This window comes from Heterodontus francisci, chromosome 9 (genome assembly GCF_036365525.1).
Source record: "Heterodontus francisci isolate sHetFra1 chromosome 9, sHetFra1.hap1, whole genome shotgun sequence".
Taxonomy (NCBI): Eukaryota; Metazoa; Chordata; class Chondrichthyes; order Heterodontiformes; family Heterodontidae; genus Heterodontus; species Heterodontus francisci.
In genome coordinates, this window is record NC_090379.1 from 77722063 (window position 1) to 77748953 (window position 26891).

The following is a 26891-nucleotide window of genomic DNA, read 5'->3' on the forward strand; positions in this document are numbered from 1 at the left end:
GGAAGGAAGGGTGGGGTTGATCGGGTGCATGGAGGAGCAGGGCAGGGTAGTCGGGGAGGATAGGGTGGGGTGATTGGGAGCATCGAGGAGAAGGGCAGGGTAGTCGGGAAAGAAAGGGTGGGTTGATCGGGTACATGGAGGATTATGGCAGAATAATTAGGGAGTGAAAGATGGGGTTGATCAGGTTCATGGAGGAGCAGGGCAGGGTAGTTGGGGGGGGAAGGATGGGCTTGATCGGGTGCATGGAGGAGCAGGGCAGAGTAGTCGTGGAGGAAAAGGTGGAGTTGATCAGGTGCATCAAGGGGCAGGTTAGTCGGGGAGGGAAGGGTGGGGTTGATCGGGTGCATTGAGGAGTAGGGCAGGGAGGAGTGTAACGTTCAGTTGTTGAATGATGTTGATAGAGGAGATGCATTTTGCCGGCTGCGGGGCTGGTGGGTGGATTAAATCAGTACTATGGGAAGATATTTGGCAAGGGTCTAAAGGGAGGGATGAGTGCTGTCCATGTTGGGGAGTTGTGGGGCAAATTGAGGGTACTGGCTAGAAGAGGAAACGGTCACAGTCAATGGGAGGGGTAAATGGATTCTGTAGCAGGAAAGGTCAAGACTAATGGGTGGGTATTCGACAGCTTCATATGGAGGGGAATGGGGCTCGGCAACAGTGATCAGTTCGATGTGAGGAGGTTCAAAGATAAGAGTTGGCATTTTGATAGTAATGGGAGTAGGAACGTAGGGACGAAAGATGGCATCATGATTTCACTGTACACAGTCATGGGGGGAGGCTCAATGGTAACTGAGGGAAGGGTACCAGTAGGATTGGGTGGGTCAAGGCTGATGGGTTCAAGTTGGAAGGTTGCAAGAGGAGGTTGGAAGGTGGGGAGACTTTCCCTGAATTCCACGGGCACCATCTTCAAAGATCTAAGTGATGTCTGTGCCACTCGATCCATGCAGTGAACTGATACCTGCTGGACAGATCATCAACTTGGTCGATTGGTGATGAACATTCACCTAGCACCAAGGCTTCGCAAGACCCAAAAGTCCAACAGGAAGAAGATCAATGTCTCAGCCCTCAAGTAGCCTGACCGAAAAGAGGAATTCCTAATGCAGATCACAACCAATCTAGAAAATCTTCACACATCCAACTCAATTTCAGAACAGTGGGAACAAATAAAGTCAGCTGTCCAAGACTCCTGTGTCCAGACTATTGTCATCACCATGACTAGTTCGACGAAAACAATGTTGAAATATGTGACCTCTTGGAATAAAAACGAGCAGCTTTCATTGGCTGGCAGAACAACCCAAGGTTGCAAGTCAAGAAGGCAGCATTCTACAGCTCAAGGCTGACACCCAAAGACAAATCTGGAAGATAAAGGACAAGTGGTAGGAAGAGAAAGCCCGAGAGATCAAACAATATGCCGACCATCATGACATGCAAAGCTTTTTTGAAGCCACCTATAGAAGAAGATCAAATGGACAAAATCCCCTTCACTCACAGGATAGTTTCTCTCTTCTTAAGGATGACAATGCCATCCGTCAACGTTAGAAAGAACATTTTCAACAACTCCTCAACTATGAATTCACAGTGGCAGCTGATACTCTCCAGGCTATCCCCCAGAACCCTGTGGTAGAATCCATGGATGAACCACCATCGATGGGAATGCTGCAATAAGCAATCAAACAGATGAAAAACAACAAAGCCTGCGGCCCCAATAGTATTCCAGCGGAGGTCTTCAAAGTTGGTGAGCTTTTGCTCACTTCAAGACTCCTTGCACTCATCCTATGGATTTCGAAGGAAAAAGAACTCCCACCCCGACTTCAGGAATGCGACAATTGTAACTATCTTCAAGAAGGAAGATAAATCATGTTGTGGGAACTATCGAGGTATTTCCCTCTTGTCCATAACAGGGAAAATCCTGACACACATACCCCTACTTTCTGTGCCTGAGGAAATTCTTCCAGGGACACAATGTGGCTTTAAACCTTCCAGAGGAACCTCCGACATAGTCTTTGTTACCTGACAAATCAAGGAAGAATGTCGAGAACAACACCAGGAACTCTTCATTGCATTCATCGACCTAACCAAAGCATTTGACTCAGTAAATTGTGAGACTCTGTGGATTGTACCCCAAAGATTTGGACGTCCAAGAAATTTCTTCACAATCCTGCAATTACTCCATGATGATATTACAATACTACTGCAATTGTCTTGAATGGGAGATCTGAAACAGACACCATCAAAATCCAGACTGGGGTCAAGCAAAGCTGTGTGATAGCCCCCATACTATTTACAATTCACCTGACATTGACTATTCACCTCGTGAAAGATCAGCTGTCCTCTGGTGTATTAAATACTGCCGAGATGGAAAACTCTTTAACCTCAGTTGCCTCCATACCAAAACTAAACTGATCACCACAGACATACATGATCTACAGTTTGCAGATGACTGCAGCATTGTTGCCCACTCTGCATCAGATTTGCAAGCCGCTCTCGATCTCTTCAATTCTGCATACAAGAGACTCGACCTTTCCTTGAATGTTGCCAAAACAAAACTCATATATCAACCAATATCTTCTTTTTCTTTGGCCTCCTTGTCTCGAGAGACAATGGGTAAGTGCCTAGAGGTGATTAGTGGTTTGTGGAGCAGTGCCTGGAGTGGCTATAAAGGCCAATTCTAGAGTGACAGACTCTTCCACAGGCGCTGCAGATAAAATTGTTTGTCGAGGCTGTTACCCAGTTGGCTCTCTCCTTGCATTTCTGTCTTTTTTCCTGCCAACTGCTAAGTCTCTTCGACTCGCCACTCTTTAGCCCCGCCTTTATGGCTGTCCGCCAGCTCTGGCGATCACTGGCAACTGACTCCCACGACTTGTGGTCAATGTCACAGGACTTCATGTCACGTTTGCAGACGTGTTTAAAGCGGAGACCCATACCTTTTCAGCCAAATATTCCACCTCCCATATATGTTGAATGAGAGACTTTGGAGTATGTTGAGCACTTCCCATTCATTGGTGGCTGTTAAACTCCAGAAAGCTTGTTATGGAAGGGTAATGCTGGAGGCTATATTTACTCAGTTTCACATTTATTGTGCAGAGCAAAAGGATTACAAACATGTAGCTCCTCACTTAAAACACTTTAGCAGTCTCAGTGAGTGTCTGCTTATAAGTGCTCAACTAAGACCCCAGTTAATACCCTTCATCTGCATATAATCAAACCTTTGATATGCAATTAACAGATTAACAGTTTCCCTTCTTTCTTTTAAAATACAACGTGGATTAACATGCTGAAAGAACATTTCAAAATAAATCAAAATAAATTCCATATCGGGTACAAAGTATTACATTGTGAAACGTCCCTCCTCTAGAACCCTTAACAATTTCTTTGTACCAGCATTTCTTTTTGTGAAACAATTGGATAGCTGATGACTTGCATCTACCCATTTAACTTGGGAGATTTCCTTTCTCTCCAGCATCTATTTCAATCCAGCAAGGTCACTACGTAGTCTTTTCTGACTCTCACTTTTTGTAGCCTGTACATTGTCCCACAAAGAACGATTATCCACATAACATTCAATGGGTATGCTATCTTCAGTATGTCCCTTGATCAGAATTTCTGACAAATAGAACCAGTAACTGAAATAGAACCCCATATCCACTGCCTCCACAAGACCCAGTGTTTCCACAGCTAAAGTGTTTTAACAATCCATTTTATTTTCTTAGTCTCCCAAACTAAAGGACAACATTTCCCATTTTCATCCATCAGAAATATTATGAAGCCAGCTACACTCGAATACCCATCAGCAAGATTAGCAAGAAGCATCACTAAAAACTATTAGCTTCATGTTCTTTGGGTCACCTAAGGATGGGAACGTCAGTACACATTTCTCCAGATTTAATTTTTTTCAACGTTTTATTTGCCCTCTAAATGTTCTCAACTTTTGGATGTTTCATCATCGTGCTTAACTCCAGCACATCAAAACTAGCATCAGGTCTAGTCTGAGAGCACAACCAGTTTAATTGACCAACCAAACTTTGCAATTGCTGAGCCTCTGCTTTAGATAGATCATCATCTTTCTGTGATGACCTAGCATGATTAACCAAGATGGGAGGAACACTGTCTAAATAGGATTGTTGAGTCAAACTTATTCCAGACTTAGTCTGCTTAATATCTAAACCAATATATTTAAAGCCCCACAAGCCTGACTTCCAATCTTAATTTTTGTCCTAATCTTATTAACATATTTCTCATGAAAGCCACATTTCTCAAAATCTGCAGTACCACCCCATAAGAAATCATCAACGTGCATCATGAAGATCCCTGAAAGTTTCCCTTTATGATACCAATAAAACATTGCAGGATCTGCTTTTAGTTGAACACAACCAATTTTCAACAAAACAGATCTCACCGAAAAATACCACACCCTGGAAGCATCATTAAGGCTACAGACGCATTTATTCAGTTTCTATAATTTTCCTTCTGCATCTGCTGCCTCTTTGGATGGTTTCAGATACACTTCTCTCTGAAAAGTATCACCCTGCAGAAATGTGGCTTTCATGTCAATGGATCTACATTCCCATGAATATGTGGCCAAAAGAGCCAAAATGATTTTCAAGCTTACTTTTCCAGTTGTGTGAGAGTTCACTCTAACATCAGTATCACCCAGTTGCTCTTCAAAACCCCTCGCAACTAGCCTCGCTTTAGTCTTATAAGTTCCATCGGGAAGGACTTTTTCAGTACAAATCCATCTATGTGACAAGGCTGACTGTCCCCTATCTGGTACCTCAGAATAAACACCAAACTCTCTCCAGCTCTAATTCCTTGTGTTTTGCTTCTCATATTAGCTTATCCTCAAGTTTATTGGCAGCCACTACAACTTCACGGTCATGAGGACTTCTGCTTCTAGTTCTATTCTGAGACTGCTCTCTAGTTTCAGTTCATTGTGGAATCTGTTCAGACTATGGCCTCTATTAGCACTTTGATGTCTTTCAGAACTACTGCTAGAAGATCTCCCTCGCACTTTATCAGAGGCTCTTTCTCCAGTATGTGATCGCTTCATAACACAAGAGTCACTTCCAGACTCACTATTAGAACTTGCGCTGTACGTTCTTACCCTCCACTCTTTCACCCCATTCTGCCAGTCCATGGACCTTGCTTCTTGGCCATCATCTTGAACATTTAACCAATATTTAACTTGCCTGTAGATTTTCCTGCACGTCCCACAATTGTTGCATCCTTCCATTTATTAGACCCCTCTAGAATATCTGTCACCTGAGTACCTACTTGGGGCAATTGGCCATTGGATGTGCTACGACCAGGTGAGAAAGGGGTCTAGGGCTCCCCTCTCAGCCTTTTTCTTGTTTGGCCGTAACAGGGTTTAATTTTTAAAAACACCGTGTTTTTTGCTTCCCCTCAGTGACCCCTTGCTCACTGCTGTCTAATTGTAATTGCAAAGAAATCAACCAGACAGGTTTTCTCAGACTTAACCAAGAAAGCTATAAGTTTATTAACCTTAAAACTGTAACTCAGTTAAACTACTGAGAATACGCTATGCGACCATGCATACGCAATAAACACATGCGCAAATAGAGACAGAGAAGGAGTAAGAATTAAAGGGGGGAAGGTTTGAAGTAGTAGATGGAAATTCAGTTACTGGTTTTGAGTTGGATGTAAAGTCTTTGATTGAAGTTAAGTCTTGCAGTTCTCATTGGGACCCAGTGCACACTTCCAAACTTGTTTCACTGGTATTCAGTCTTGAGGCTTAGGTTATTTCGGTGGGTCCCTAGAACTTTGTGAGAAAGAGAGACAGAGAGTGAGAGAGAGAGTTTCTTTCTTCTTGAAGTTCAGTTGCAGTCTCTTCCCAAACTGTTCTGTGTCAGGCACAACTCAACAAACCCCAGGTTGGCCAGCAGGTTAGTCATGTGACTAGCTCCTTGTGTGGAGCAGCCTTGCCTGTGAGATTTGTGGATTCCACCAAGCTTACTAGACACTCTCGGGTGGGGCGTTGTGGAATGCTGGCTCAATGACTCTCAATGTCTCTTGATCATCTTCTTCTTCTTCTTTGGCCTCCTTGTCTCGAGAGACAATGGGTAAGCGCCAGGAGGTGGTCAGTGGTTTGTGAAGCAGTGCCTGGAGTAACTATAAAGGCCAATTCTAGAGTGACAGGCTCTTCCACAGGCGCTGCAGATAAAATTGGTTGTCGGGGCTGTTACACAGTTGGCTCTCCCCTTGCGCTTCTGTCTTTCTTCCTGCCAACTGCTAAGTCTCTTCAACTCGCCACGCTTTAGCCCCGCCTTTATGGTTGCCCGCCAGATCTGGCGATCGCTGGAAACTGACTCCCACGACTTGTGATCAATGTCACAGAACTTCATGTCGCGTTTGCAGACGTCTTTAAAGAAGAGCCATGGACGGCCGGGGGGTCTGGTACCAGTGACAAGCTCGCTGTACAATGTGTCCTTGGGGATCCTGCCATCTTACATGCGGCTCACATGGCCAAGCCATCTCAGGCGCCGCTGGCTTAGTAGGGTGTATATGCTGGGGATGTTGGCCGCCTCGAGGACTTCTGTGTTGGAGATACGGTCCTGCCACCTGCTGACAAAACCCATCTGGCTAATTGAATCAGGGAGTACTCCCATTGTCTTCTTCATGAGTTGTCTTTTAGAATGCAAATGTGCAGCCATGTTTTCAGCCACTGTTGTGGTCTTTTAAACAAGTTATTTCAAGTCCAGGAACAGTTCAAAAATAATGTTCCATATGACGAAATTAATGTGTCTCATTTTGGCAGGTGTGGTTTCCTTCACAGATGTGATAGCTCTTTCCTGAGCATCATAATCAGTCACATTACTATCCAACTCTTGATCTACTATATTCTGTGCCTCAGGATCTTCATCACAAGACACATGAGTATTTGAGTTGCAAGGTGACTCTTTTCCCTCTATCAGTTATTTAAATTCCGATATTTTGTAAACAACCCCGATTAATCGTGAGGAATGAACCTTAACAGTTTGATTTCCATGCTTGATAACTAAGGAGTTTCAGCTGCCGTATTCATAACCATAATGTTCATGTTTTCACGCAGCACTTTTAATCTCAAGAAGGGTGAGCAAATTGTCTGTGTAACTTTAACACAATTTGCCTTTTATCTCTCTGATTCTTAACATCTGATGCCATCAATACTTCTCCAACACTCTGATGAGAAACATCAGGTTTTGTCAAGGGGATCCAATAATATCCTGACTGGGTAAACTACAAATTCACTGGCTTCCCAAAAACAATTGCCTTATCATGCTCCATATTGTTTCATTTGTGCCTTTTTCATTGAAGGCTTACTCAACAGTAAATGTATCACACTAGAGACTACATCAGTGCTGACAAAGTGGCTTACCCCAGCTATTTTACATGGAATTACTACTCTCTTCAGTGACTTCAATGTGTTATCATCACCAAACCTAAACCTTTTATACTCCTTAACCTTGCGTCGATCCTCACTACTGAGTGAATCCAGATAACACTGTAGCCAATCAATTCCACATACTGTGACGTGCAAGCACTATCCAATGTAGCACAGTTGAATGAATCCACAAGTAACATTCATCACAGGACTGAAACTCTGTGTGACTAGTACAATTCGTTCAGATCCATCAGTATCTTCCTCTTGTGCCTCAGAATTCTCTGTTGTGTTTTATTATGAAGAGTCTGCCCCTCCACTCAGGGCAGTTTATTGCATAATGATACTTCGAGTCACATCTGAAGCACTTTATAATTGTTCCTTGGGCATTCCTGGGATTCATTCACCTATGATTGCTGTTCCAGTTCTGTCTTCCACTGTAATAGTCAGACCTGCTAAAGGTGCTTTCATCCTCATTCCTCCTGTCTTTAAATCTTCCATTGTACTTATGCCTGCTTCCAGTATCTGGATTATTTCTAAATCTAGCTAACATTGAGTCATCCATTCTTTGTGCCCTGCTTGTTCTACCAGGGCTGCAGGAAATGACTGTTTCCCCAAGAATTTCTTTAAGGCAGCAGATATTTGATCCATCAGGGAGATTTGTCCAAGAACCGAACCCCAGTTAGAACCAGGAGCCTGTCCAAGTGCAACACCCTAGCACAATCTAGCAATTTAAATGCTAGCACTGAACCAGGGATCTCCAAATTGAATTTCCTCAATTTTCTATACAGTCTGTTAAAGTCCATGATATATTCCTTAAAATCTATCAAAGTCTGACCATGCCTCATACACATTCAATAGGTCATCTTTCTTCTAAATTTCATCGACGAATTCCAACAGAAGATCCAACCCTTCATCAGTATCCAGCTGTCGAGCATCCAGTACACAAAACACTTTACTTCGGATTTTACTTTTGGTAGGAAATGACAACGCCAAGGCCACATCTTGTTTCTGCTTTGGAAAGACAGAACCCATGTCCACATAGCCACTTCATTTTTCCACTGGTCACATCGTTCAGACTCAGAGAACATCAAAGGGTAATGACATCATGACAATTTACACTTGCTTTCTGCCATATTTTCCACAATAGCCCTTGAAATTTTAGTTTCCTACCCAAAAAAAATGTCCTAGTTTCCAACCTTCAGCTTTAGGCAACCATCCTCTGCTACCATGTAAAACTCCAGAAAGCTTGTAATGGAAGGATAATGCTGGAGCCGATATTTACTCAGTTTCACATTTATTGTGCATAGTAAAAGGATTACAAACATGTAGCTCCTCACTCAAACTCTTTACCAGTCTCAGTGTCTGCTTATAGGTGCTCAATTAAGACCCCAATTAACACCCTTCATCTGCATATAATCAAACCATTGATACAGAATTAACAGGTGAGGTGAGAGTGACTGCCCTTGACATCAAGGCAGCATTTGACCGAGTATGGCATCAAGGAGCCCTAACAAAACTGGAGTCAATGGGAATCAGGGGGAAAACTCTCTGCTGGTTGGAGTCATACCTAGCGCAAAGGAAGATGGTTGTGGTTGTTGGAGGTCAATCATCTGAGCTCCAGGACATCACTGCAGGAGTTCCTCAGGGTAGTGTCCTAGGCCCAACCATCTTCAGCTGCTTCATCAATGACCTTCCTTCAATCATAAGATCAGAAGTGGGGATGTTCGCTGACAATATCCAGGCTTGGGCTGATAAGTGGCAAGTAACATTCGCTCCATACAAGTGCCAGGCAATGACCATCTCCAACAAGAGAGAATTTAACCATCTCCCCTTGACATTCAATGGCATTACCATCGCTGAATCCCCCACTATCAACATCCTAGGGCTACCATTGACCAGAAACTGAACTGGAGTAGCCATACAAATACAGTGGTTCCAACAGCAGGTCAGAGGCTAGGAATCCTGCGGCGAGTAACTTCCCTCCTGACTCCACAACGCCTGTCCACCATCTACAAGGCACAAGTCAGGAGTGTGATGGAATGCTCTTCACTTGCCTGGATGGGTGCAGCTCCAACAACACTCGACACCATCCAGAACAAAGCAGCCTGCTTGATTGGCACACCATCCACAAACATTCATTCCCTCCACCACCGACACACAGTGGCAGCAGTGTGTACCATCTACAATATGCACTGCGGCAACGCACCAAGACTCCTTACACAGCACCTTCCAAACCCGCTACCTCTACCACCTCGAAGGACAAGATGCATGGGAACACCACCACCTGCAAGTTCCCCTCCAAGTCACACACCATCCTGACTTGGAACTATATCGCCGTTCCTTCACTGTCGCTGGGTCAAAATCCTGGAACTCCGTTCCTAACAGCACTGTGGGTGTACCTACCTCACATGGAGTGCAGCTGTTCAAGAAGGCAGCTCACCACCACCTTCTCAAGGAAAATTAGGGATGGACATTAAATGCTGGCCTGGCCAGTGACGCCCACATCCCATGAATGAATAAAAAAAAAGATTAACAGTGATCACCTCTCTCAAAAGACTACCATTGAAGCGGAGATCCAACACCAGATCAGTTGCACCAGCTCAGCATTCCACAAACAGCAACAGTGAGTGTTTGACAACAAAGACCTCCTCAAGTCAACAAAAGTCCTAGTGTACAGAGCAACTGTTGTTACCACACTCCTGTAAGGCAGTGAGTCCTGAACTGTGTATCAGCGACACATAAGAGCACTAGAGAAATTCCATCAGCAATGCCTCCACCGCATCCTCCAGATTCAATGGGAGAACCGTCGAACAAACACTAGTGTCTTTCTTGAAGCCAGCTCCACAAGCATTCAGGCAAAACCCTTGCAAAACCAACTTCGATGGACTTGACACTGTGTCCAGATGGCCGAGAACCCTCTCCCCCTCCAGGTCCTTTCTTTCTGAACTCTCAAATGGCTGGTGTTCCAGGGGAGTCCAAAGAAAACACTTTAAAGACACTCTGAAGCGTGACATTGATGACTGGGAGGAGCTTGTCAATCATTCAAAATGACGACGACTTGTCCATCAAGTTGCATCACGCTTTGAATCCAAAAGCCTTAATGATGAGGCAGAGCGGCAGCAGAGAAGGAAAGAAAAAGAAGCAAATTCTGCACTCCGGATCCCACTATGTCGTGGCCCATGTGCCCAAAGATCTGCGGATCAAGAATCAGCCTGTTCAATCACCTGAAAACCCGTGGCAGAAACTAGTGACGTCATCCTTGAATCAAGGGACAGCCACTGATGACTGTGCTTGGTAATGAGGGGAGACTTAATGGTAACAGAGGGAAGGGTAACGGTAATTTTGGGTAGGTCAAGGGTGATGGGTTCAAGCTAGAATGTTGCAAGAGGAGGTTGGAAGGTGGGAAGACTTGCACTAAATTCTACACGCACCATCTTCTCCAATGATAATGGGAATCATCTGGACATTCAAAGATTGCAAGGAGAGTGGGAAGAGGCAAATAACAGTTGATATGTCTTCTACCAGCTACAATTTAAAGACAGATATAAGAGAGCTGTTCATTGCCTCGATGTTTCAGCTCACTAGCAACAGAGGGCTAAATTACCACGCTCTGCTTATTTATTGTTCAGAAAAGCCACAGAGACATGGGTCTCATACACCCAATTTCTCCAGTACCACGGGAAGAAGAACAAAGAGAGAGAATAAGGAGTGCTGTTTTCCCTCAATTCATCATGCCTGAGCACCAACAACAAGCAGAATAGGAAGGTAAGGATGCTCCGTATGATAAAATCCAGCAATGGCCTTATTGAAAACGGGCACTGGCACGTCATCGCATCCTCAGGACAAGAACAAATTACCTTCAAATGTCAGAGAGGCAATGCCAGAGACACCTAAGCATGTCACGTGAAATGGTCACAGAAATTTGTAGGATCCTGCAGCATGACCTGCAGCCACTTGGCTTTGGTGGGAATCCCATGCCAGTTGCCCTCAAGGTGACTGCTACACTCAGTATTTTCTCCAGTGGCTCATTCCAGGGATCCATGGATGACATATGTGGCATCTCACAGTCTGCAACCCACAGCTGCATAAAGAGTTGACCAATGTCCTTTTTCGATGTGCCAATGATTTCCTCTATTTACCTGTAGATGATTACAGCCAGGCAGCAAAGTCTGTGGCCTTCAGCACCGTCGCTGGGTTTCCTAGACTGCAAGGGGCGATCGACTGTACTCATGTGGCCATTAGAGCTCCCTGGAACCAGCCTGCTGACTTTGTTAGTTGCAGAGGCTTCCACTCTTTAAACGTACGGGTGGTTTGCAACCACAGGAGAAGAATCATGCATGTTGATGCACATTTCCCAGGGAGCTGTCATGACCGCTACATTTTGAGGAACTCCCAGCTGCCAGCAGTTTACAAGGAACCAGCTGAAGTGGACGGATGGATCCTGGGTGACAAGAGTTACCCCCTTTGTACATGGTTGATGACACCAGTACGTTATCCCCAAAGCACTGCTGAAGAGAGGTACAATACTGCACACGCATCCACCAGAGCCATCATTGAACACACCATTGACATGCTGAAAATGTGATTCCGCTGCCTTGACTGGTCTAGAGGAGCTCTTCAGTACACCTCACAGAGGATGTCATGAATAATGGTTGTCTGCTGGGCCTTGCACAACTTTGCAATAAGACGCAGCAACATTCTGCAGGCAGAGGAACAGGAGGAACACCAGTCCTCCTCAGATGAGGATGACTATGAAGAGGGTGAGGAGGAGGACAACAATGATAACGATGCCGTCATCAATATGAGGGCCATGGAGAGACATGCAAAGGACATCAGGGAGAACCTCATTTAAACACGTTTCAGCCAACACTAAGCCACATCATCAAGGAATGTTGGGAGGCGAAACATAACAATTCCCCGCAGAAATTCCCTTTTACATGAGGTCTTATTCACCTCTGCAATCTTAACGAAGCATTGCTGCACTTTCATCTGATTGGCATTTGAAGTGATCTATAGGCTATGATGAATGTGACTACACACCACTGCAAGCAGCATTTACTTATGACCATAAAAAACAAAAGTAAGGCATGACAGTATTGGAAACAGTTATTAATTATCAATAGGAAAACAGCCATCATTGGAGAGTGAAGGCTCAAATTCCAATGAGATATGGGCACTGTCTACCAACACCCTACTAAATGGTTCCTCAAAAACTGGTATGGGAATTAGAGGTGCAGGTTTTATGGCAGGTTGCGGTTTTCCCACAATCTGGCATGTATGGAACATTTTACAAAACTGCACCACATCCCGGTAAAGACCTGGGCAGTAAAAATGTCGTCCTATACGTGATTGGGTCTTCCAGATCCCCACATGTCCCGCCACATGAATTTCATGGGCTATCCTTAATATTTCCCAGCGATTCTTGGGCAGTACCACTAGCAGATGAACAACTGTCCATTCTTCGTCCGCAGGTCTGTGAGGTGGTCTCCACTTCCTCATCAGAATCCCATTTTTAATAGAGTCACCTTCCGGAACTTCCTTTGCTTCAGATTCAGTTAGAGCTGATTGTGCCACTTTATTTAACTCTGGATCAGCTTGCTGAGCCTTGATCAGAGAAAACTTATTAAACATTTCATTCAGATTATCCAAATCCCCAAAGAAAGTTTCAGATATGCGGCTATCTGTCTGTGGTGCTAGTTTGACGACCTCCAACAATAGAACTTGTTTTGTCATTGCTTGGGTCACTACACATGAAGGAAAAATTCCTGGAACCTTTTCCTGAAACTGCTCTGTCTCTTTGACTTCACTTGGTCTTTCCGTGATTACTGGAGAAGCTACTAACTTCGCTCCAGCCAAATCATTCCCCAGGAGTAGGTCAACTCCATCTAGTGGCAAACTATGGACAACTCCTATGGTTATCATTCCAGACATTAGGTCTGGTGCATCCGATACAAAGGTACGGGTACATACTCCACACCGATACCATTCACTAAAACCTTGGTCATCAGTATGCTGTCTGGTAGAAATGTTATGTCTTTCCCCAGCAAAAGAGTTTGAGTGGCTCCTGTATCCCTAAGTATAACTATAGGTTTACCTGCCTCACTTGAGGGATAAGGAGATACTTTTCCTTTTGACAAGAATTCCCTATAACTCTCAGGTATCCTGTTCATATTGCTCCATACTCACAGCTGTTTTTGTACTTGGCCTTACAGCTGTCAGTCTGTCATACTCTCGGTCAGGGCCCCTTTCTCTGCATTGGCCTTGTGTACTCCAGTAAGTCCCAAGGGTTTACCCCGCAACTTCCAGCATTCTCCACGAAGATGTCCCAGCTTGTGACAATGGAAACACTTAGGCTTTCGGACCTCACTTCCACCCTCAGCATCTTTGTTTCTGGCCTGAGGGGGAGATTCTGGGGCATTCCCTGCTGTCCCTTCTTGTCCAGGGCTACTTGCCCCTTCCTTTCACCCTCCCATCTTCTATCCTTCTCGGCTTTTTGGGGGATGATGGGAAAAGGGTTTGGGCTTGTAAACAACCTCGTAATCATCAGCGATCTCAGCTGCCTGTCTGGTTCTCTACATGGGTTCTTACTGACGGAGGAAGTGAATTTTTAAATTCTTCCAGGAGAATTATTTTCCATAAGGGTCTTATACGTGGCCTCAACCTTTAGTGCCTGCATCCAACAATCAAAATTAATTTTTTTACCAACTCAAATTCTATATAAGTCTGCCCAGTCTGTTTCTAGAGGTTCCGAAATTTCTGCCTGTAAGCTTCAGGGACTAACTCATAAGTAGCGAGAATAGCCTTTTTGCCATCTCATAATCTGCAGAAGTCTCCTCAGAAAGCATGGCATAAAATTCTTGAGCTCTGGCCATCAACTTGCTTTGCATAGTAAACGTCCAGCTTTCCTTTGGCCACTTCATCTGTCCAGCTATCTTTTCAAAAGAAATGAAAAATTTCTCTACGTCCCTTTCCTCAAACTTTGGGAGGGCTTGCACAAATTTATATAGCTCTCCACTGGGTCCTGGTTTGAAGTCAGATTCTTCCTCCTCAGAACTTTCACGGGATCAAAGCCAACCTTTTGTTTTAGTTCCAGCTTTTTAAATTCAAATTCCCTTTCTCGTTCCCTTTCCCGCTCCTGCCTCTCTTCTCTTTCCTTTTGAATTGTTCTCTCTTTTTCCATTTCCTCCATTTCTTCCTTTTTCCATCCTTCTTCTCTTTCAAGTTTTTTCATTTCCTTTTCCTGTTCAAGCTGCTTCATCTGCAACTGAATCCTGGCTAATTCAACTGAACCACCATCTGGATTGCCTTTTCCTTCCCCAGTTTCAAATGCTGTGCTATTTCTTGAATTATGTCTGCTTTCTTAGTTCTTGGTTTTAACTCTAATTCCAACTTTTCTGCTAATGCTTTTAGCCTAGCCTTGGTTAAGATTTGCAAATCACTCAGAAATAAATCCCCCCTCTTCAGAAAGATTGTAGTAACTGACAACACCATTCCGATCATGTAAACCTTACTCTGATGCTCAAGAAATCTGGTGTTTTCTTTTTCCGCATTTCAGTTATTATTATCCCACTTACAATTGCACATCATCAGCTTTAGGCTATCCCGCACAGAGCCCCCAATTATATGTTATGACTGAGGCGGGAGGAGTGCACTGTCTTTCTCTAGTTCCACTTCTGCACTGGTCATGACATATATTTAAATGTTTACCCAGTTACCAATATGGCCAATTATATACTCTATTTTTATTTTATAATAAAATCCACCAACCAGGTTTCTTTAATAAACAACAAAATTATCAATTTATTAGAAAACAAGATGTATTCAGTAAAGATGCAAAGCATTAAGACACAGATTGAAATATTAAAGTTCCCTTCTAACTTACCCCAACATACACCCATACACACACACCAATTAAAGACAAAATAAAGACGCTTTCTCTGCAGAGGTCTTTTTCCAAAAAGGCAAAAAAATACTTTGGCCAAATGCTTGTTAATTCTTGAAGGAAAAGGAGAAGATATGGAATGATATCAGCTGTCCCTTTTCTGGCATTCCAAATATGCGTAGATGGCTGTCACTGGAGCTTTTTGGAGCAGTTCTCTTCAGGCAACATCAAAGATTAGTCTGGCAGGCTTTCCAGGAGAAATGCAGCATCAAGGGATTCAGTTATTACACGCTGGATTCTCAGCGTTTCTCAAGAGTTTCTCTTTTAGCAGGCTGACCCCCAACTGACTCAAAACAATCCCAAAATGAAACTGACTCTTGACCACCATAAATGTTGATATATCACTTCTCAGTTAACAACTCCCATAGTCAGAAGGCACCTGCTGTGTACTTAACTGAAAAATGTGACTTCCAGTAAGTGTTTTTTTAAACAAAGTTCCCCAAAAGTCCTTTTCGTGACCTTTTTTTTAAAAAAACAGTCCAAAATCCATGGAATCTCTTCAGTCCCAAATGAATCCATTTCTACAATTCTAAAACACGAGTCCTCAAAAAATATTTAAAAAGGAAGCATTTTCATAACAATACAAAATCATGCGGGAAACATGATTTGCAGCAGGAGCAGAAGTTACAACAACTTCCGGTCCCACCATCTGGAATGCCGCGGCACTGTTAAGATTCCACTCTTAGTATTTGAAGTATCTTGCCGTCTGGGGAATTAGGAGGGGAATTGGAAATGTCTGTAGCATATAGGATAGTGGCTTATTAAATGTCACAAAGAAATGTTAACTATTTTAAGACAGATGCAGGGGAGTGGGGAAAAAAGAAACAGGAACTGCTGGAAACATTCAGCACATCAGACAGCATCTATGGAGAGAGAAAGTTAACATTTCAGGCCAATGACCTTTCATCAGAAAAGGTAATCAATCTAAAGTGTTAACTTTGTTCTACTCCCAACAGATGCTGTCTGACCAGAGTGTTTGCACCATTTTCTGTTTCTATTTCAGATTTCCAGCAGCCGCAGTGTTTTGCTTTTTTGCTGTGGAGTGAAATTCAGCAACATGTATGGTCTTCTTCCTTGATATAGGAGTCAGAGAAAACTTGCAGCACTATGAAACAGAGAGCAAGTATGGCTTAAAAATCAAGCTATATGCTCAGAAGAAGAATGGATCGATTTGAAAAGTACAAGGCTAGAAACAACACTGAATGTAAAATTAATTACTGTAAATGTCAAACTTAACATATGACGGAGACAATTATTTGTGAATACATTGTGATCATCGAAATCAGTCCCATATCACACTGTACAGGACAGCAGATGAATTCTCTTTGTTCACAGGCATGGAAAGTTTGTACTCAGGAACTGGAGTAAAGCCAGAACTTGGAACAAAGAGTGGAACTAAGGAAATAAGACACTATATACAAATGTGCCATATATGGAAAAGCACTTTAAAAACCTACTATCTATAAACATGGTATGTGGCTAATTTTGTAATTGTACATTTTTCAGTTGTATTGGGTTATTTGACCAGAAAGTGGCAACTGTAACAAAGGATAGTTTTTAATACTGCGTTAAAAATAACACTTATTGTAATATCTAGGAAACACATTAGAGATTTGAAATAATTTTAGCCCTCAAACCTCAAGTTTCTTTTCAGTATGGTTTAGCACATTTCAAATCTCATTTACTGTGACAAATGAACACTGAATTAGATCTGTCCCCTTTCTTAGAAAATTGGCCAATTTGACTGCTGCTGGTTGGCATGACAGTCACAAGTGGGCATAGAATTAGGATAATCTTCAAAAGAGCTATGATTAGGGAGCATTGATTTCATGTGGAGGCAGTGGTGACTATTTCCATGCCAAAATTTTGATAATCACAAGAAGAATTAAAGGGAAATTAGAAAAAAAAATTCTCTACAGGGAATGTGGAATTCTCGAACACAATCAGTTATTGAAGGAGAAGTGATACATTCCTTTAAAAGAGGAATTAGAAAAAATTGAAAAATAAGTATATTAAAGGTTATTAGAGGCAAATAGGAGAGTGGGATTAGACTTTGCTGCAGCCTGGGGCTTCCATATGGTTATACAAATATTCTTTCTTTAAACCTGCCAATAACTTGAAGTTATACATCTGAAGAGCTCATTCATTCTGACACTAGTGTCAGATGCAAGGCAAGGGACTTGCATGCCTTGGTCATTGGCCAGTTTGAGACATGGGGACAAAGCAGTTTTTGTTCACATCCAAAATTTCTGGTCAAGGTTATACAGAGTTTCATTCAACTCCAGTGATTACAATGCGACTCTTGCAATTTGCTTCACATAAGTTTGAGGGGGTATTTTGATGCCAACAGGGCATTGTCAAGAGATGTTCCTTCAGCTATGTAGACATAACTGAGGCTGTCATGAAATAACCTTACTTGTTTGTATCCTATTGTACCAGAAACCCATCATCCATCAGTTAGCAGGACAAAGCCCATGGCTATCACATAAAAACTGACCATTGTGTGGGCTGATGTCAAGCAGATAGCTCGTGAGCATATCATAATGCATTTATTGGAGTAATGCTCACACTTCCATCAAACATATTTGATTGGAATTAACTGCTATTGGTGATATGGGGGGGGGGGGGGGCAATTTTAATCTCTGTTCCACCCATTTGTGCCTGTTTCTCTACCTTATTCTTTAGGGCCATGGTGTTTGGATGGTCAAAAGCTCCTGTCTGAAACAGGCATGAATTTTAATAATACATCCTGTTACAGACAGGTGGGAGATGATCTGGAAGGTTGCCCCTTTCTCCCCTCTCAACTGACCAAAGACGAAACAGTGTTTTGTTTCTGGAGTGTTCTAATGGTCAACAAACTAAATAACAGATTTTCTTGTACGCTTAAAAGAAAGATAAACGTTTATTATACAACACCCAAAAATGTACCCAACATCACCCACTCTCACATGCTTACAGATACACACACACCCAAGAAAAGGTAGAGATTAAAGGATCACGTGCATTTAGGTCTGATGGTTTAAAAGTGTCCTCTGTTTAACTTGCGTTTCCCCGGTGAAGACTTGAAACGCTGCCGGCCTATATTCTTTTTCCTTCTTCACTGAAGAAAGACTTGGAAGATTTAGGAAGACAGATGGACTGTTGCAGACTGCTTTTGTTATAATCCGGCCAAAGATCACTATGGACGTCCTGGTATGATTTCTCAGGTCAAGAATTCAAGGTCAAACTCCTGTCCCAGCCTACATGTCGTTCAAAGCTGGTAATCTTAGACAGGGTCCTGTCTCTTCGATGGCATAGATGGCTCTCTCACTCTTTTCTTCCTGGCTGTGTCTGCCCAGAATGGCTCTTATTAAAACTCCTTATCAGAAATCTGGTTTCTGTCATGTGACCAGAGTTTCTTTCATTGTTCTCATACATGGTGTCTATCAGACAATGGGGTCTGGGTGCTGGGTGTCATTCATCTTCATTCCATCTGGATAAAGTGGAGTTTTTTTCACACCCCTTCTCTTGAGTTTGAATTTGGAGTCACTAAGTCTACAGTGCCATTGTTAACCCAAATCGTTGGAGAGAAGTAGCTATTAACACAAAATGAGCCATTTACATCTAAATGCCTTCTCCAAGGCTTGTTCAGTAATGAAGATTGACTCAGGCTTCTTGCAGTTTCCATTTGAGTAGCAGTACAGGATAAGGACATCTGACCACTCGACTCCATTTTGTTTTGTAGGAAAAGTGTCTGTTTTGGATTTGTTTCATAAGTTCATTAGATAGTTCATAATTTCTCCTTGGGTGAGCATGACAATCCAAAAGAAGCAGAAACATGTTGCACACAATTCCCTGATATGCAGGCATGCCAGATGTCAAGTACACTCCATGCAAAGGAAACCTTGTGCCCAGGGGTACTCCAGACTGATGAATAAGGGAGGAGTTCATTTAAAGGTCACAGTGAGGAAAATACATTTTCTGAGGCAAAGTCATAGAGTCTTAGAGGCATAGAAAGAAGCTATTCGGCCCATCAAGTTCATGCCAGATCTCCACCAAGCAATCCTGACATTGCCACTCCCCCACTTGATCCCCGTAGTCCTGCAAGTGTATTTCTGTCAAGTGCTCATCCAGCTTCCTTTTGAAATCATTGATTGTCTGCACTTCCACCACCCATATGGGCAGCGAGTTCCAGGTCATTACCACTCGTTGCGTAAAAAAAGTTTTCCCTCATTTTCCCTCTGCATCTCTTGCCCAAAACCTTCAATTTGTGCCCCTTAGTTCTTGTACCATCAGTTATGGGAATAGTTTTTCCCTGTCTAACTTATCTAAGCTTGTAATAATCTTGTACACCTCTATCAAATCTGCCTTCCATCTCTTTCGCTCCAGGGAGACAGTCCCAGCTTTTCCAACCTAACCTTGTAACTAAAATCCCCCATCCCTGGAACCATTCTGGTAAATCTCCTCTGCACCCTCTCAAGGACCCTCACATCCTTCCTGAAGTGTGGTGACCAGAACTGGATGCAATACTCCAGCTGGGGCCGAACCAGAGCTCTATAAAGGTGCAGCATAACGTCCCTGCTTGTATACTCTATGCCTTTATTTAAGAAGCCCAAGATCCCATATGCTTTACTAACTACTCTCTTAATATGTCCTGCCATATTCAAAGGTCGATGCACATGCACTCCCAAGTCCCTCTGTTCCTGCACACTCTTTAGAACTGCACCATTAAGTATATATTGCCTCACTTTATCCCTGCTGCCAAAATGCATCACCTCACACTTCTCTGGATTAAATTCCATCTGCCACTTGTCTGCCCAATCTGCTAGCCTATCTATGTCCTGTTGCAGGCAGTCCATATTGTCCTCACTGATTTCCACTCCTCCAAGTTTGGTATCATCAGCAAATTTTGAAATTCTACTCTGAATTCCAAGATCCAAGCCATTTATTTATAGCAAAAAAAGCAGTGGTCCTAGCACTAACCCTTGGGGAACACCACTGTCTACCATCCCCCAGTCTGAAGAAGAACCATTTACCATGACTAACTGTTTTCTGTCCTTAAGCCAATATTTAACCAATTGGACACTGACCATCCATTCCATGAGCCTCAATTTTGTTAACCAGCCTTTTATGTGATATTTTATTCAACACTTTCTTAAAAACCACATAGACAACATCCACCACATTCTCTTCATGAACCTTCTCTGTTACTTCTTCAAAAAATTCAATTGGATTAGTCAAGCATAATCTCCCTTTTACAAATCTCTGCAGGCTGTCATTAATTAACTCAAACCTCTCCAAGTGCCTGTTGATCTTTTCCCTGCTTATTGTTTCTAAAACCTTACCTACCTGATGTTAAAGTTGACTGTAATATTTTTTCAGCTCTCATGAGTCTTTGTGCGAGTCCTTGACAATTTCTTTTGTTTCCTGTCCAATTATTGGCAATGTGGTTGACTCTTAACTGCCCTCTGAAATGGCCTAGCAAGCCACTCAGTTGTATCAAACTGCTACGAAGTCTAAGAACAGGACCTACATCCCAAGGACTGCAGCGGTTCAAGAAGGTGGCTCACCACCACTTTCTCAAGGACAATTAGGGATGGGCAATAAATGCTGGCCTAGCCAATGATACCAACATCCCACAAAAGAATTAAAAAACTAAAAGGTTTCCACAGATTGGAATCCTCCAAGTAGACATATTTGTTTCAACTACTTCCTGTGGTATGCAGTTCCACATTCCCACCACCCTCTGAGCAAAGAAGTTTTTTCTGAATTCCCTATTTGATTTCTTGGTGACTATCTTATATTGATAGCCTCTAGTTTTGTTCTTCCTGACAAGTGGAAAAACACTCTCTGTCTACTGTATCAACACCTTTCATAATATTAAAGATCTCTATAGGGCCACCCCTCAGCCTTTTTGCAAGAGAAAAGAGACCCAGCCTGTTCAGCTTGCCCTGACAGATATAATTTCACAGTTCTGGTATCATCCTTGTAAATCTTTTTTTGTACCATCTCCAATGGCTCTATATCCTTTTTAGAATATAGCGAACTTTAAACAGTACTCTAAGTGTGGTCTGACCAAGGTTTGATACAGGTTTAGCGTAACTTTTTTACCTCCCACCTTCTGCCACTTTGAATAGCTACTCTTTACTCCTACTCTGCTTTCTGTCTTGCAGCCAGCTAGATATCCATTCTGCTAATTGTCCCCTGACTTTGCATGCTCTGACCTTAGTCATTCTGTGGTACCTAATTGAAGACTTTATGGAAATCTAGATAAATTACATCTACCCTTGTCTATTCTCTCTGTTACTTCATCATATAGCACAGAAGGAAGCCATTCAGCCCAGTGTGCCAGTGCTAGCTCTTTGAAAGAGCTATCCAATTATTCCCACTTCCCTGCTCTTTCTCCAGATCCCTACAATTTTCTCCCCTTCAAATTTGTATCCACTTCACTTTTGAAAGTTACTATTGTTTTCTTTCAGGCAATGTATTCTAGGTCACAATCTGCTGCATAAAATAAATTATCCTCATCTCCCCTTGACTTTTTGACAATTATCTTAAATCTGTCTTCTAGTTGATAACTAGTTGATAATCTCCTGCCAGTTGGAAAAGTTTCTCCCAATCTACTGTATCAAAAACCCTCACAATTTTGTATTCTGCTGTTAAATCTCTCCATAGCCTTCTCTGCTCTGAGAAGAACAATCCCTTCTGGTAAATCTCCTCTGCATCTTCTCCAAGGCCTTGACATCCTTGCCAAGGTATGGTGTCCAGAATTGAACACAATACTCTAGCTGAGGTCTAACCAGTGATTTATAAAAGTTAAGCATAACTTCCTTGCTTTTGTACTCTATGCCTCTACTTATAAAGCGAAGGATTTTGTATGCTTTTGTAAAAGTTTTATCAACTTGTCCTGCCACCTTCAAAACTTTGTGTATGTAGAACTCCATGTGTCCTGCATACATTTAACATTGTACCATTTAGTTTATGTTGCCTTTCCTCATTTTTCCTTCCCAAAATGCATAATTTCACTCTTCTCTATGTTAAATCGCATCTGTTATGTGCCTTCCCATTTCACCAGGATATGTCCTCCAAAGTCTGCAATTTTACTCCTCACTGTTTACTACATTTCCAAGCTTTGTGGAATCTGCAAACTTTGAAATTATGTGCCCTATACCTAAGTCCAGGTCATTAATATACCTGGGTGACAATAATTATTCAAATGAGTTTATTCCAGAGATTTCATTGGCACTAATACTCGACCTTTCTGGCTGAATTTTTGCTGGTTCTTAACCATTTTGAAAAAAATGTACACCTGATGGAAACGTCCCTCAAACACCCTGGCAGGTCTGTGCTGTGCTCTGCCTGGGTTCCTGGATAGGTACCATGGTTGGAAAGCTGCCACAGTGACATTCAGTTAATGAAAAAAAGTAGCAATGTAAAAACAATTTTTTTTTAAATTTAAGATTTCTTAATATATCCTATATACCCCTCTTACCCTAGAAACTTTTGGCTTGGTTACTGTAGTAATATTCTGTTACTAATTTTATAATGCTTAGGAGCATAGGTGGTAAAAAATAATCCTATTATCACCATTTCTTGATTTAGATTTAACAAATATTTTTTAATAGAAATGAGTAATGAGTTTTAACATCCTTTCTATCTATGCTAGCCAAAGCATGGTAAAGGAATTATGTGAATTCCAGACAAAGTACTTTTGTTTGCATGGTGGACCTTATGCTGTGTGAAGGATAAGTAATTTATTTTAATGTGCTTCTCTTTTTTATAGTATGCATTAGAAACGTATCATAGTGACATCTAGTGACAGAAATAGATAGTACAAGAACATTTTTCATAATAAAAGATGCATGTGAATTGAATGTACTGTCGCATTTTAATAAAATATAGCATTTCCATGCTAGCTTCAATTTGTTAATAGCAGTCCTGATAACAGTTTTAATTAGTTGAATGTGTTTTCATTGACAATCAGTCCTACATTTTGATTACATTTTTCAGTCAGCATCCTTAGCAATTAAAACAGATCCTTCATAATTTTCTAGAATGAAGAATTCAGTATCGTGAATTGGAGTATCTTGTATCAGATATACATGTATCAGGGTTTGCTGCTGTACCAGATAAAATTTTCAGCTAAATGTTAAACTCAAAAGGTAATGATGGGACCATTATATAATTCAATTGATTAATATAATTGAATTATTTTGTGAAAAAAAATTGCCGCAATTATATTAAGTACACTTCTGCAATTGAATCTCATGTTTAGGAGTGTCATATGGAAGTCTTGATTCATTGTTCCAGTGATAATGGTGATGCTTGTTGGATTTGAACATACATTGTTTCATGGTTACTATTGTATTTGCTCAGTCATTCAGATGGAACATGAAGACCCTTTTGTGCTTTTCCAGTATATCTGATTTCCACGTACATCAACACATCTGTTTTCACTGGTACTGTCTGCGTCAGCAAACAGCTTACTCCATTTACACTAAGCATACAAGATAAAAGTCTTTGTAAGTGCTGAGTATTTTCTTTGAGGTGTTACATTTTAACTGGCATACACACATAAACATTTGCTGTCTCGCCACATCATTAAGCAGACTCAAAAGAAGTCAATATCAATCCAAAGAACTGAAACTGTGGAAAACATTTTGAGTACGTTTTCTGTCTTTTATTTTCCATCACATAGATAACAGTGACATTTTCTGTCATGAAAATGCCAAAAATATACAAAATGATTGGAGTGTATAACAGTCAGCCCTATCCAAATACCGATTCAAAATATCATAATGACAACAACTTACAATTCTTTAACACTCAAGTAAAGGAAAATATTACAGAGCATTTAAGGTGGGAAAGGTGGACACAGTGCAGAAATAAAAGGGAAATAAATAGTGGGAGAGGCTGAAGGCATAGTTAAAGGGAAAAGATTTTAGGATTCTTTTGAAGAAAGGAAGTGAAGTTGAAAGGCAAAGTAGTTTTCCAGGGATTTCTAAGGGCAAAGATATAGGGCTGGATTTTAACAAGCTCTAGACATCGTGATCCATGATGGGGGGAGGGGGGAGCCTAAAGATGGCTCCGGATGAGGCCCGCCATGTACCTCGGCGCTGTCAGGGCCCGACCTGATCCTCCCATCAGCGGCGAGGCTCTGTGATGGCTCCCCCGCTCCTGGGTGACGGGAGCAGAATTTAAATATGTAAATCAATAAAATTAATAAATTTAAATACTTACCTCCAATCGAGGGCCCGCCGCAGTCTTCAGCAAGGCGGCCAGCACTCCCGCGCCTTCAGATCCCCGTCCGTGGAAAGGCGGCGTCACACTGGTGGGGAGGGGGGAGGAGGTAGGTGAAGTGCGGGGTGGCGGGGGTGCTGTGGTCAAATACACATAATGGACGTGGAGGATGGTGGGAAGGGTTGAACCTTAAACTTTGTGCAGTTTGTGAGGAGGAAGATCAGATATAAAAGGTCAGTGTTTTTTGGGGGGGAAAGAGTATAGAGTTGTTGTAATTGGTTTGGGGGGGGGGGTGGGAAAGGGGCGTTAGAAATTTATTTATTTAATTTTGGGAGATCTTTCTTTAAAAATTTAAATATGCCGGCGGGGTTGGCTGCCCTTTAAAAATGGCGCCAACGCCTGCACACAGGCAGCTGACGCCATAGCTGCGGACAGACAGCCCGCCCCCTCCACATGATTGGGGGAAGTGGGCCACCCTGGTTATTTAAATGAGCCGCCATGCTTAGGATCGTGGAGGCTCTTTGGCGTGCGACCCGCCCTTTTTTGAGCTTGCTGCCAAGATCGACAGTGGGCTCCTATAGCGACTGAAACAAATAGGCTTTAAAGATGGAATATAGTGTGTGAGGGACAATTAAATTCTCGTTTTAAGTATGAACAAATGTAGCAATGTTCCAGAGGTGAAAGCATACGCCTTGGCAGTGGACTGAATGTGAGGTAGGATGGTCAGCTCAAGGCCAAGCAGGCCAAGGAGATGCACCTCCAAATTTAGCCTGAGGGGGCAACTAGAGAGGTTGATGAAGTTGAGGCAGGAGGAAGAATAAGCTGGATGAAATTTCAATTCATCTAGGACTTCATGTTATTCAAGCAATCAGAAAAGCAAAAGTGGAGAAAGAAAAGCATATTTGGATGCCATCTATGTACATGTTAGAGTTTAGTGCACGCTCGTAGATACTACTGCTGAGGAATAGCATGTTAATGACAGAAAGGAGGAGACCAAGCGATGACCATGAAAGCACGGGAGAAATTGAGATGATGTAGTGATTGCATTAGAACAGATGAATGTATCTACAAAAGCTAATTGCCACACAGTCTGGACGAGGGATGAAAGGCAGTGGAAGAGAATGGAGTGGTCATAAGTGTCACAGGTTACAGAGAGGTTAGGCAGGGATTGTACAGCCACAGTCACAAAATTGATGACTTTGACCAGGGTGGCCTCAGTATTGAAGAAGGGCTGAAACAAAATTAGAGGGTCTTGAACCTGGAGTGCATGCATAGTTCTATGGCAACAATAGCTTTAAGGACGTCGGAGTGAAATAGTGGACTGCAATTAAAGCAGTAGTTGTCGAAAATAGAGGGGTTATTGGTGCTTTTCTTCAAGAAGTGGGTGATGATGATGTCTTTGAAAGTACAAGAAAAAATGACAAAGGACAGTGAGTGGTTGGTGATATCTGTAAGAATAGGCCAAGAAAGGAAGTTGGAAAGTCGTGAGCTGGTCAAGAGTGGACAATGAAAACACAGCCATGCAAATGGACATGAAGTAGTCTTTGAGATCCATTTATTTTATGAGGATGGAGAGTGCATGGGAGGGAATTAGAGGAGACAGTTTATGGTGGAGAAGAGAAATTTGGAGTTGTTCTTGTTCTCAGGATTATCCTAGTGTAATGAGATTCAGTCACGGAGAGGAAGCAGTGTGGTGTTGTCAACTAAGTTCTGGCTGCCAGTTGGTGGTGCACATGTGCACTCAAGTCTGTGGTCTTGCATTTGCTTTCCCGCAGTTATACCAGCCAAACTGTGAGAGCTTGTTTGGCTGGGATCTAGTGGGCATCAAAGGTTCAGCCAAAACAGCGGAGGAATAGATTGATTGAGATTTCAATATCTGTAGTTGTGATGTACCAGTGCAGAGGAAGCTTGGAATTAGGGCACCTGCAAGGAAGCTCATGGTAGTTTCTTTCACGGGAAAAAGGAGAGGGTGGAGGCCGTTACATTGTTGTGATTTTGCTCACACATTTTTCTCAGATTCAGCATCTCAAATCATTCCCATACTTGAGCTGTTGCTTCCTATGGAGCAACTGCATCTTTTGCTACTTACCGAAGTATTTGCCTAGGGACCAAAAAGAAAACTCCTGCCACTCTATTTCCAACTAATTGTGATATCACATGGCCTGACATGATTTTCCTTGACTTTGGAAGATGGCAGAATAAGAATTTCATTAGACCTTGGCTAAGACAGGGAAAAAAAAGCTGCTAAACAAATTATTAAACAGTAAATGGTCAAATAAATAAAAACAATAATACACAAAGAAGTGACACACTTTACAATCTTTACTGGGAAGATATAAAATAGTAAGCAGT

The 26891-nt window shown here is 42.3% G+C and overlaps 1 protein-coding gene across 3 annotated transcripts in view; it reads left to right on the forward strand.

Annotated features, from left to right (window-relative positions):
* prkd1 (protein kinase D1) overlaps positions 1–26891 on the forward strand; it is a 388549-nt gene that overhangs the window by 233482 nt on the left and 128176 nt on the right. The window contains exon 1 of one of the 3 annotated variants that reach the window (XM_068038350.1): positions 16718–16791. The exons of the other annotated variants lie outside the window; for them this stretch is intronic. The gene's annotated coding sequence lies outside the window, so the exon portion shown is untranslated. Of the gene's footprint in view, positions 1–16717; positions 16792–26891 lie in introns of those variants that run through there. 3 annotated transcript variants of the gene reach the window in all.